This window comes from Danio rerio, chromosome 22 (assembly GCF_049306965.1).
Source record: "Danio rerio strain Tuebingen ecotype United States chromosome 22, GRCz12tu, whole genome shotgun sequence".
NCBI classification, from domain to species: domain Eukaryota; kingdom Metazoa; phylum Chordata; class Actinopteri; order Cypriniformes; family Danionidae; genus Danio; species Danio rerio.
In genome coordinates this window covers 39,514,495-39,527,500 of record NC_133197.1, presented here as the reverse complement: position 1 = coordinate 39,527,500, position 13,006 = coordinate 39,514,495, and the positions used below count along the sequence as shown (strand labels likewise).

At 35.4% G+C, this 13,006-nt stretch overlaps 1 long non-coding RNA gene across 10 annotated transcripts in view; it reads left to right on the top strand.

Moving 5' to 3' along the window:
• The window catches only part of sox2ot (SOX2 overlapping transcript), a 258,951-nt gene that overhangs the window by 135,271 nt on the left and 110,674 nt on the right, over positions 1–13,006 (top strand). The gene's annotated exons all lie outside the window — the stretch shown is intronic.

Sequence of the window (13,006 nt, the reverse complement as noted above, 5' to 3'; positions counted from 1 at the left end):
GACTGTTTGTTAGCGGTGACAATGGTGGGCGGCACAGAAAGCCACATTTTAGGTCAAATTTAGTTTTAAATTTAGTTGTTCAGCCTTAACGTTTAATAAATAATCATAGATAGTAGATGTTTACTTTAGTTATTTTTAAATCAATTAATGCACCCTACATTCAAAAATCTCTCACTTGTAATATGTGAGCATATTTACTCTACAAAACCTGTCAGAGAATTATATGCACAAAAAAAGAATCGTTCATTAATCGCAATCGAGTTGAAATGTTTAAATACTCAAGATTTTAATTTTAGGCCAGTTAGCCAACTAAGCTCGCAAGTTGCGTCGTTACAAACATAGTTTGTTGATTTGCCGTTTCCCAAATCCGTCGCTCCAACAAACAAACTGTGTCGCAAACTTGAGCACTCGCAACTACACCTCTGGAGTTGTAGTTAGAAACATAGTTCCTGGCTGTGTTCTATTCCCACTTAACCCCCCTATGCCCTAGTCATTTAGAACATTCTAACATTCAAAGTTTGAATGATTAAAAATAATAAAGCATTAAGGTCATCTCTCTTAGTTGTAATTTGCTGTCAAACTATTTTTACAGTTCAGTTTTAGTGATCTTCAAATGTACAATTGTGCTCCCTTCGCAGTGCACTTTGAAAACATTGATGTCATTTTGAACACAGCCTCATGGCGAAAGCTATAGGTAACCTATTATTTAAAAGCAGAGTTTATGTTAGCTTGTGAAAACAAAAAGCATATGTTAATTCTTTTATTTATTTATTTTAAGTTATTTATTAAGTATCTGTACTATACACAGCAAAATCCTCTGAGTAAAATTGACTCAGTTCAGAGAGTGTTTGGTCACTCTTTAAATAAGGGCAAGCATGTTGGTGATAAGTAATGTTGCTGTTTGTAAAGTTGCTTAATGACCTCTGCTGAGATTTTGAGAGATGTGTTGTATTATATCTCAGCAGATTTCATGTAAGGCTGTGACTGAAGTCAGCTGTAGGTTTGTGTTTCTTTTCTGTGTTTCTGTTTATTTACAGCAGGTCTTCATCATCAGTTCTCAATCACCTAATAAATCATTTCATTGTCTCATAACTTGAGTAACTTTAACTCAATTTAGGGACTAAATACTAAACTGAGTACATTTTACTCTGAGGATTTTGGCTGTGATATATGACATGGGTCTGCTGGTTAGAACTTTCTGCAGTGGTTTACAAGTGTACAATTGTAAAAGTATTTTCTAAAAAATAAAAACAATATCATACTTAATAATAATATTAATAATATAATAATAATAATAATAATAATAATAATGATAATAATAATAATAATAATAATAGTAATAATAATGATGATGATGATGATAATAATAAAATTAATGATAATAATGATAATAATAATAATAGTATTAATAATAATAATAACAATAATGATAATAATAATAATAATAATGATAATACTACTACTACTAATAATAATGATAATAATAATATTAATGATAATAATAATAATAGTAATAATAATGATGATTATGATAATAATAATAATAATGATAATAATGATAATAACAATAATAATAATAATGATGATGATGATAATAATAATAATAATGATAATACTAATAATAATAATGATAATAATAATAATAATAATAATAATAATAATAATAATAATAATGATAATAATAATAATAATAATGATAATAATAATAATAGTAATAATAATGATGATGAAGATAATTATAATAATAGTAATAATAATGATGATGAAGATAATAATAATAATAATGATGATAATAATAATAATAATAATAATAATAATAATAATAATAATAATAATAATAACTATAAGGATAATAATAATAATAATAATAATAATAATAATAATGATAATAATAATGATGATAATAATAATAATAATAATAATAATAATAATAATTAAAACAACAACAATAATAATAATCATCATTATTAATATTATTAATACTATCATTAAAGTATGATTTTTTAATTTCTAATACATAATAAATATTAACATTATTTAATGTAATATTTAAATTTATTATAATAAATAGCCTCATTATTTATTTATTTGTATGATTTATATATGATATTAGAATAGGTGTTTTGTAAGTGATTTTATGTTTAAGAGTAGGATGTGTCACCTTCTTAATATTATTTGTGAAGGAAACAAAGGGTCGATGATGTACCATTTACATATATTTCAGTTATTTTTGAAAGCGAGTGCATGTTTTTACCAAAGCTAATATTGGATTTTATTTTAAATGTGTGTGCGTGTAAAAAACAATATAATTTACTCAAAGAAATAATGGGGTTCTTCTCTAAAAAAGTAGTTCCTCCACCCAGTTTAAAGCATCATTATGGGCGTTTTACGTTATAACTAACAGGGCTCAAGCGATGGATCTGCGGGTTTTTGGTAACACTCGCCACTACATCGTTTTTTCCCAAACGATGCATCGTACTATGATAGTTGTGCTTCAGAAATAATAGTGGTAGTAGAAAGTCTTACAGCTATGTTCAATTTGTTGCAGAAAGATCCTATTGCAAGATTCAAAGAAGCTTTGGGTTTCCAGTAAAGGCGAACACGAGAGCACTGACCACCTCCTTTCCTACCCCACTACTGCCCTCTTTCTTCCCCTTCGCTACCTGCCCGTCCTCACGTCCGATCTCCTCTGCAGTCGCCCCTATTCCCATCATTGTCAGTCAATTATAGGCTGGAACTGAACTAGAAAATCAGGTACAATCTAGCAATTAGTACAAAGGGTTTCCACTGTAGTGTAAAGGCAGGGATGCCGGACCCCGGCGGCTGTAAAAAATGGCCTTGATTGCCCACGGACACTGGAGTTTAGTGCTGCTTGGGTAAACCCTAAAGATGCTGCCTCCTGCCCCACGGCTCCGAGCGGCAGAGTAGCGCATGGCGGGGTTCCTTTTCTGAGATCTCCTTTTGTGCGTCTGTGTGTGTTTTCGCCTCCCCTGCCTCTTCATTATCCATTTCTGCCATTACGTGCACTCTAAGAGAGTGAACGCAACAAAAGAGCAAGTTGTCGGCCGTGCAAGGAAGCAACATCTCTGAAAAGGGAAGAGATGTTAATGTAGTACAGTGATGGTAAGCCTGGCGGACAGCAAATGCACCATCTTTTATGTTGTTTTTCTGTTTTTTTTTTGTGAGCATTGCGGTCTATAAAGCATCATCGCGCTCTGTTTGGATGCCTGGTTTTAAAGGTAGACATTAAGTCAGGATAAGAGCACATGTGGCCGTAAGCGCAGGGAAAAATCCAGCTACTAGCGTCTGGGTGGTCTGAGATACCCATGAAATGTGTATTATCTAGAGTCTGTTTTCCAGCGTGCTGAGTTTGGGTTGGAGCTATTTTTAAAAAAAAAAAAGTAAATAACGCCTGAGCCGATCTGATTGCGTTTTCGCATTAATGCAGTTGACTATTAATTGCGCAAATCAAAACATAATTGCAATGTTTTATGTGGCAGCGCACAATTCACATCATAAACCGAGCAGCTTGTCGTAATGTCACGTTAAGCTTCTTCTCTGTTTACTTTTGTTTGTCGTTTTACTCGGCCTAATCTCATTGAGGTTTCTGATCGGCTTAATTGTGTAATTCAGTCACTTTGATCGCAGGATTTACGTTTATGTTGCGAGGCGCTTGTTTTGACATGAAGACTTTATTACGACGCTTTAGAAATGGTTCATTCTTTTAAAGCTAATGAAATCAAACACTTTCCTAAATATCACGTTTGTCCGTTTTACTAAGTAACGTTTTTAAGTTATGTTTCTCTTTGGCTTTGGGTTTTATTTAGCGTCTTTATATTGAAGACATAGTTGACATACAGGTGAAATCAGAATTATTAGCCCCCCCTGAATTATTAGCCCACATGTTTATGTTCTCATATTCTGTTTAACGAAGAGCAGATTTCTTCAACACATTTCTAAACATAATAAATTTAATAACTCATTTCTAATAACTGATTTATTTTATCTTTGCCATGATGACAGTAAATAATATTAGACTAGATATTCTTCAAGACACTTCTATACAGCTTAAAGTGACATTTAAAGGCTTAACTAGGTTGATTAGGGTAACTAGGCAGGTTAGGGTAATTAGGCAAGTTATTGTATAATGATGGTTTGTTCTGTAGATTATTGAAAATAGCTAATTTTCAATCCTTAAAATGGTGTTTAAAAAATTAAGAACTGCTTTTATTCTAGCCGAAATAAAACAAATAAGACTTTCTCCAGAAGAAAAAATATTATCGGACATACTGTGAACATTTCCTTGCTCTGTTAAACATCGTTTGGGAAATATTTAAAAAACAAAATTCAAAGGGGGCTAATAATTCTGACTGTTCAAAATTTCAACAAAACTTGAAACATTTTTTGCTTTTCTTTAATTTAGCTCATTGTAAACTTTTATTTAATATTTCTCCCTTACATAAAAATGTATCTGTACTTATTTCGAGCTGTTATTATGAGTTGTTTTGTTAGATTAGCTCTAGATTTGGCTTCAGGACTGACTTATCTAATGTATATGTACAAATATAATAATATAAAGCTTCCTACCTCAGAATATTGGGTTTACTTTGATTTCTACTTAATCTGCACACCTGGTGAATAAATCTCATCCTGATTCAGATTCAGATACTGGGCTTAATTGGGTTTCTAAACAATCACTGAAAAAATGATGCATTGGATTTACTAAAAATAAAAAAAAAATTAAGGTAAGTGCTTGCAAATAAAGTATATACACCGTAAAAAGGGATTAAAAGTGAGTAAATTGCAGCCTTTAATTTACTAATTAAATAAACTACGTGAATAACTATAAAACATTAAGTTAATAGAAGTACATGTGTAAGTATTGAGTAATAATAACTATAATACAACATGTATTATATATTACTCTGAGCAGCACTTCTAAATACATTTTGTTAGCAATTACATTTATATAAAATGCTATAAATGTGCTTAAATTAAATAATAAATACATTATTTTAAGCTCAGAGCAATATTCTCTATTAATTGTAGCATATATTGATTACAAATACAATGTTTACAAAAAACAAATATTAAACATAAATAGTTGTTACACTGTAACTAAACGTGTAAGTATTGAGCAATAATACATATATCACAATGAGCAGCACTTCTAAATACATTTTGATAGCAATTACACTTATATAAAATGCTATAAATGGGCTTAGATTAAATAATAAATGCATTATTGAAAATGTATAGCCATATTCTCTATTAACTGTACCATATATTGCTTACAAATACAATGTTTACCAAAAAATATTAAGCATAAATAGTTGTTGCACTGTAATTAAATGTGTAAGTATTGAGCAATAATACATATATCACAATGAGCAGTACGTCTAAATACATTTTGCTAGCAATTACACTTATATAAAATGCTATAAATGTGCTTAAATTAAATAATAGATCAATTATTGAAAACTTGTAACTATATTTGTCAATCTCAAGAGCACAATATAATGCTTGCAAATGCAATGTTTACCAAAAATACCAAATAATACACGAAGAGTTGTTCCACTGTAATTAAATGTGTAAGTACTGAGTATTAATACATATATCAAAATGAGCAGCACTTGTAAATACTTTTTGTTAGCAATTACACTTATATAAAGTGCCATTAATGCGTTTTGATTAAATATTAAATGCATAATTTAATACTTATAACTATATCGATAACTATAACTATAACAAATCAATAGGTTTTACACTTGAATCCAATACTTAAGATAATAAATAAATGAACTTTTCACAGATTCAGTAAATATTTCCCTTAAAATCGGGTGGAAAAACTCAAGTTTTCTACTTAAATTTTAATTGTGTGACAGAAAATAAATATTTTGTGGTAGCACTTAGTTTTAAGGTGTTCTGTTTGCAGTTAAATATGCATAATTACATAAGACTAACCCTAAATCTGATAAATATTACTTAGTAGTTAATCAAATAGTAACAAGGACACCTCAAAATAAAGTCTAATTAACTTTATTAAACTGTAATTACACTTAATAAACAGCATAAATTCATATATAAACGTGATTTATATGCCATATGTGTTCTATGTTGGTCATTTAAAGGTAATTTAATTATAATATGTATAATATAATTTACAATTTAATGACACAAAGGGAATTTAATTGAAAGTCAAATGGCAAAAACAAACACTGCTGAAGTGTGCACCTCTCAAACTGTGAAATCAGACATCTATTCAGATTTGTAAAGTGTGAAAGTCAGTCACTGCACTTTTTTCCATGCACAAAGTCTCCATACTTATTACAAGTTTGCATATAACTGTGGTGAATATGCATTCAGGTCCAGTATACTAAACCAACATTCAATCATTCCCCCCATTAACAGTCTTAAGATGTTTGTTTTAGCAGCTATCTGCCACAGAAACTGTGATATGGTAATGGGAAGCCGAGCAGATGTCAGAGAAGAGGCCGCATATGTTTCTGACACCCATCGAGGACACGTTGATATTAAGCCGAGTGGACATGTGTTCACATCCCAACAAGTGGGACACAAAGCCAAACAGCTAATTTAAGGGTTTTAGATCCTCAAAAGAATGAACCGGACGAGCTCAAAACAAGAATAAAAGGCAGTTCCTGCAAATGAGAAGCACTTCAGGGCTTGACGACATACAATAAACACCCCTAAAGATTAATAATCAAGAAAAAATATAATTTTAGACTAAACTATCAGCCTGATCTCACGAGGAAACGTAAGTATTTTACGTTTTGTCAGTTTAGTGGCTAATTCGTACGAATTCATACGAGTTGAGTCGTACGAAAATGTACGATTTTAAAAAGGAGGCGTGGCACCCAACCCCACCCCTAACCCCAACCGTCATTGGGTGATGAGCAAATCATACTAAATTGTATGAATTAGATCGTACGAATTCATGCGAATTAGCCACTAAATCAAAAGTTACGAATTGCCGTGAGATTGTGTTGGAACTACACTTGTTTGTTCAAAGTACTTATCTTCGTTACATTCAACCCAGGCTCATTCTGAAAATGTAGTCCCGTGGACGTTTCTGGAGATCGTGAAATACGTCCCGGGAGGTATGTCTGGCTGCATTAAATTTTTTTAAGCGAACGCTACGGGGCGGTATGACACTGTTCCCTTTCGCGCTTACCGGCTGACTGCTTACCTCCGTGTGGAGGGCTTTCCCGCCGCAATCAGTTTGTCCAGTCAGCTCATCGTGTGCGTCGGCGGACTTCAGATGCAGAGTGGAGGAGTTGACCACGGCGACCGGGTTCGAGTCCGGGGAAGAGCGGTTCCAGAAATCAGGTGGGACGAAAAAACAGAATCCAAAAAATAAAGCGAACGAGTTCGTAACGGGGTGAGAATGTGGTGAAATACGAAAACGTGGTCAAAATCGGACGAGGGCTTTTCTTTTTTTCTTTTTTTGGACGGCTTTTGTAAATCGTCGCTTGGGTTTTCTTTTTCTGGACGGCTTTTGTAAATCGTCACTTGGGTTTTCTTTTTCTGGACGGCTTTTGTAAATCGTCACTTGGGTTTTCTTTTTCTGGACGGCTTTTGTAAATCGTCGCTTGGGTTTTCTTTTTCTGGACGGCTTTTGTAAATCGTCGCTTGGGTTTTCTTTTTCTGGACGGCTTTTGTAAATCGTCGCTTGGGTTTTCTTTTTCTGGACGGCTTTTGTAAATCGTCACTTGGGTTTTCTTTTTCTGGACGGCTTTTGTAAATCGTCACTTGGGTTTTCTTTTTCTGGACGGCTTTTGTAAATCGTCGCTTGGGTTTAGGGAAGAAGGAGGAGGGTGGCTGGGTGGGCCGATTGGCTGGCCGCCCAGTCAATCATTCATCCAGTAGGTCAGTCGGACAGACAGACGGTCGCTCGACAGCGGCCTCCGGCGGCTTTTTACGTGAGAACAGCTCGGATTCGTGAAAACAAAAACTGCACAAATACGTACCTGCTGGTACGTATTTCGTGGTCTCCAGAAACGTCCGTGGGGCTAGGTTTCCAGAATGAGCCTGGGTTGGAAGAATTATGTTGTTTCAGCTTATTTTACACTCATTTTTTTATTTTACTTCAAACTACCTGAATAAAGTTAGCTGAAACAACACAATTCTTGAGATTTCATTGAGACAACTTAATTTTTTTTATGTTCAATCCACATAAAAAAAGTGTTGAGTTCATTCATTCATTCATTCATTCATTTATTCATTTTCTCTTCAGCTTAGTACCTTTATTAATCCGGGGTCGCCACAGCGGAATGAACCGCCAACTTATCCAGCACGTTTTTACGCAGCGGATGCCCTTTCAGCCGCATAATGAATATGCCTAATAATAATAATAATTCAGCCTAATAATTCTGACTTCAACTGTATATATGTGCATATATATAACATTTTTAACTGTACAAATAAGAAAGAAAAATATTAATGTGAAAGTATTTATAGTTAAGTGGCTATATTGGTTGCAATAACCATAACAATACGTTTCTTCTATGTTTATGACCATAATCATAATCAATCTGAGTACTTGTACTTGTGATATTTCCGGAGCGTTCCCCTGTCTGGCGTGTGTTCAGCGCTGCGCTGTGAATGCTGGGAAGGCGCCGCTGTTGATATAATAGAGCAGATCTGCTTGAAACGAACACAATGCAGTGTTAAGACCTGATCTGAGCTCAGACTGATCACAGCCAAAACGCAAATGCATATCAGAGAGCGCCCACAGGAACACCGGGCGTCCGGCACTTCAGACGTCCAGCGTCCCTGATCAACAGAGCAGCGCAGAAATAGGATTAGAGGAAAATCATATAAGCAGTTAATTGAACAACAATACCTTTATTCAGAGAGTGCTGGATCGCAATCTGAGAGCTGCACACTCCAGAAGCCAATGCTGTTTTTTTTGTTTTTTTTGATATTTGACATTGAATCGAATCCCTTTAGAGTGGTTGAATATGTCCATTGTTTGTTGCACATTTTGTAATTCGTCTGTTTTTGTTGACAATATTAAAATTAGCTTTGTATGTTTTGGTATTGCACGCTTAAACACGTGATTACGATGTAATAAGCACAGATATAAGGTTTACATTTTAGGTAACACTATTTTAAGGTGTCCTCGTTACACCTGTTTTATGCACTTACTATAGTAATTACTATTAATTATGCATAATTACGTGCAACTAACTCTAGCCAACCCATTGTCTAACCCTAACTATATAGTAAGTGCATGTAGTTAATTAATGTGGCTTATTGTAATTATTTAGTCCTTGAAATTGTACAGACACCCATCCATCCTTCCGTCTGTCTGTCTGTCTGTCTGTCTGTCTGTCTGTCTGTCTGTCAGTCAATCCACCCATCTGTCCATCCTCCCACACATCCATCCATACACTTATCCATATATCCATCCATCCATCCACCCATCTGGCCATACACTCATCCATCCATCCATCCATCCATCCATACATCCATCAATCCATCTATACATCCATGCATCCATACATCCATCCATCCATCCATCCATCTAACAATCAGTCCGTCTATCCATCCATCCATCCATCCATCCATCTATCCATCTATGCGTCCATCCATCTAACAATCAGTCCATCCATCCATCCATCTATCCATCCATCCATGCGTCCATCCATCCATCCATCCATCCATCCATCCATCCATCCATCCATACATCCATCCATACATCCATACATCAATCCATCCAAGAAGCAGTCCATCCACCCATCAATCCATCCATCCATCCATCCATCCATCCATGCATCTAACAAGCAGTCCATCCACCCATCAATCCATCCATCCATGCGTCCATCCATCCATCCATCCATCCATCCATCCATCCATCCATCCATCCATACATCCATCCATACATCCATACATCAATCCATCCAAGAAGCAGTCCATCCACCCATCAATCCATCCATCCATCCATCCATCCATCCATGCATCTAACAAGCAGTCCATCCACCCATCAATCCATCCATCCATCCACCCATCTATCCATCCATCCATCCATCCATCTATACGTCCATCCATCTAACAATCAGTCCATTCATCCATCCATCCATCCATCCATCCATCCATCCATCCATCCATCCACCCATCTATCCATCCATCCATCCATCCATCTATACGTCCATCCATCTAACAATCAGTCCATCCATCCATCCATCCATCCATCCATCCATCCATCCATCCATCTATCCATCTATCCATCCATCCATGCGTCCATCCATCCATCCATCCATCCATCCATACATCAATCCATCCAAGAAGCAGTCCATCCACCCATCAATCCATCCATCCATTCATCCATCCATCCATCCATGCATCTAACAAGCAGTCCATCCACCCATCAATCCATCCATCCATCCACCCATCAATCCATCCATCCATCCATCCACCCATCAATCCATCCATCCATCCACCCATCAATCCATCCATCAATCCATCCATCCATCCATCTAACAAGCAGTCCATCCACCTATCAATCCATCCATCCATCCATCCATCCACCTATCAATCCATCCATCCATCCATCCATCTATATATATATATCATTTTTTAATGCAGTTGTGTCATGCAATTAATAATGAGTAAAAATGTAAGTTATATTTTCCATTATGATTTATTTTCAGGCAGGGCAAGGTTATTTATATGCCACATTTCATACACAACAGTAATTCTAGTGCTTTACATAAACAGGATTAAAAGGAACAAGTACAAGAAATAAAAGCAACAAAGAGTAAAATTATTATTAAAATAACAAATGAAAAGCATGAATACATTACACTAAATTGTTATTGTTATTGTTATGTTTTAATATATTTATTTATTTATTTATTTTGTGTGTTTGTTTTATTTACACGACGGCAGGTCCGGGTATAATGGCGAGTGTAGTGTTTGTCAGTGTTGTGGGTGTTCAGCTCATGCAGATGCTACATTTGTTTGACAGTAGAGGCTCAGTCTGATGAAAAGTGAGTCTCCTGCTGGCTCTGGAGAAAATGAGAGCCATTACAGGGCCAGAAACACTGTGATTTGGGTGAGAAAGAGTCAGCGAGAGGTGAGAGCCGGGACACAGAGACTCGCTGCACAAAACAGGCCAAAGAGGGAGATGCCAGATTACCTGCAGAGCTGCAGAGGAGAAGAAATCAGTCCACACACACCTGAGAAACCACACACACACACACACACACTGAACACAAATGCTGAACACAGACACGCACACCACACACACAATACGCACAGACTGAGCACACACACGCATATACACACATGCCTCTTATCACACACAGATATGGTAGATAGATAGATAGATAGATAGATAGATAGATAGATAGATAGATAGATAGATAGATAGATAGATAGATAGATAGATAGATGGATGGATGGATGGATGGATGGATGGATGGATGGATGGATGGATGGATGGATAAGAACATTGACAGATAGATAGATAGATAGATAGATAGATAGATAGATAGATAGATAGATAGATAGATAGATAGATAGATAGATAGATGGATGGATGGATGGATGGATGGATGGATGGATGGATGGATGGATAAGAACATTGACAGATAGATAGATAGATAGATAGATAGATAGATAGATAGATAGATAGATAGATAGATAGATAGATAGATAGATAGATGGATGGATGGATGGATGGATGGATGGATGGATGGATGGATGGATGGATGGATGGATGGATATGAACAAAGATAGATAGATGGATGGATAGATGGATGGATAAGAACATAGATAGATAGATAGATAGATAGATAGATAGATAGATAGATAGATAGATAGATAGATAGATAGATAGATAGATAGATAGATAGATAGATAGATAGATAGATAGATAGATGTGGTTATGAAGTTGCTAGGCTTATCCGGGTGTATTCAGTTTAACTAGGGTGTGATTTTGTGGTTGCTAAGTGAAGTTATGTGACTAAGATGGGTAAGTTATGTGGTTACTAGGTTCATCTGGGTGTATTTAGTCTTGTTAGGGTGTGATATAGTGGTTACTAGGGTTATATGAGTGTATTTAGTGTTGGTGAGGTGTGATTATCGGTTGCTAGAGTGTGATCATATGGTAATAGGGTTATATAAGTGTATTTAGTGCCGTTAGGGTGTGATCAGTGGTTCCTAGAGTATGATCATGGTGTTATTAGGCTTGTCTGACTGTATTTAGTGTTGTTAGTGTTTGATTATTGGTTGCTAGGGCGTGATTATGTGCTTGCCAGGGTTATCTGGGTTTATTTAATGTTGCTAGATTGTGATGTTGTGGTTGCTAAAGTGTGATTGTGTTGTTGCTAGGGTTATCTGACTGCACTTAGTGTTAGTGTGTGATTATTGGTTGCTAGAATGTGGTTATGTGGTTACTAGGGTTATCTGACTGTACTTAGTGTTGTTAGTGTGTGATCAATGGTCCCTAGAGTGTGATCATGTGGTTACTAGTGTTATCTGACTGTACTTAGTCTTGTTAGTGTGTGAGAATTGGTTGCTAGAATGTGGTTATGTGGTTGCTAGGGTTATCTGTGTGTATTTAGTGTTACTAGGATGGGATTTCATTGTTGCTAAAATGTGGTTATGGGATTGCAATGATTATGGATTTTGTGTTTGCTAGAGTGTGGTTGTTTTGTTGCTAAGGGGTGTATTTTTATATGTGGTTGTATTGTGGTATTGCTAGGGAGTGATTACGTGGTTGCTAAAGTTTTCAAAGTATTACTGTGTTGGTAGTGTGTAGTTATGTGTTTTTTTGTTTTTTGTGTTGCTATGGTGCATTTATGCTGTTGCTGGGGGTTGTCATGCGGTTGTTTTGGTGATCTGGGTGTATTTGGTGTTGCTTGGGTGTTCGTTTGTGGTTGCTAGGGCTATCTGAATGTATTTAGTGTTGCTAGGATGTGATTTTATAGTTGATAGTGCTATTTGAATGTATTTAGTGTTGCTAGGGTGTTGTTTTTCT